Here is a 634-nt window from a genome sequence, read left to right as displayed (position 1 = left end):
ATATTGTTGTTTTAAGCTATTGTGTGTTTGGGAGGGGTGTGTTTGTTATACACTAACAGACTACTAAGTGTGTGTGTATGTGTGTGTGTCTGACACACACAAGTGACAAACTTGTAAACAGACGAATCAAGTGCAAACAGGGATGTAAGGGACTGTCTGGGGAAGGAAGGGTCCCCCAGAGCTAAGTGAACTATTCCTAAAGCTGACAGCCTCAGAGTATAGCAGAGGAGATGCACAGGAAATAATGGTTCACAAACTGTTTCGTTCATTCAAAAGACACAACTATGAGGGACTTCCCTGGTGGTCCAGTGGCTTAGACTCTGCGTTCTCAATGCAAGGGGCCCAGGTTCAATCCCTGGTCAGGGAACACACCACATGCCGCAACTAAGTGTTCACATAGCACAACCTAAAGATCCCACATGCGGCCAGTAGAGATCAAAGTTTCCATATGCCATAGCTAAGACACAGAGCAGCTAAATAAATAAAAAGAAACACAACTGTGAGTGGATATATGCATATATGTGACTGATTCACTTTGCTGTACACCTGACATACAGGTATGCAACTAACATAACACTGTAAATCAATTATACTCCAATAAACATTATTTAAAAAGATACAACTGCACACTTGC

At 42.1% G+C, this 634-nt stretch overlaps 1 non-coding gene across 1 annotated transcript; it reads left to right on the top strand.

Annotated features, from left to right (window-relative positions):
* Positions 1–294: 294 nt before the first annotated feature.
* On the top strand, positions 295–367 carry TRNAE-CUC (transfer RNA glutamic acid (anticodon CUC)). The gene has a single exon. It is a non-coding gene; the product is annotated as a tRNA-Glu (tRNA).
* The last annotated feature ends 267 nt before the right edge of the window (positions 368–634 follow it).

The sequence above is a fragment of the Bubalus kerabau genome, chromosome 11, assembly GCF_029407905.1.
Source record: "Bubalus kerabau isolate K-KA32 ecotype Philippines breed swamp buffalo chromosome 11, PCC_UOA_SB_1v2, whole genome shotgun sequence".
NCBI lineage: Eukaryota > Metazoa > Chordata > Mammalia > Artiodactyla > Bovidae > Bubalus > Bubalus kerabau.
The sequence above is the reverse complement of the archived record's forward strand: the minus strand, read 5'-3'. Positions and strand labels throughout refer to the sequence as shown.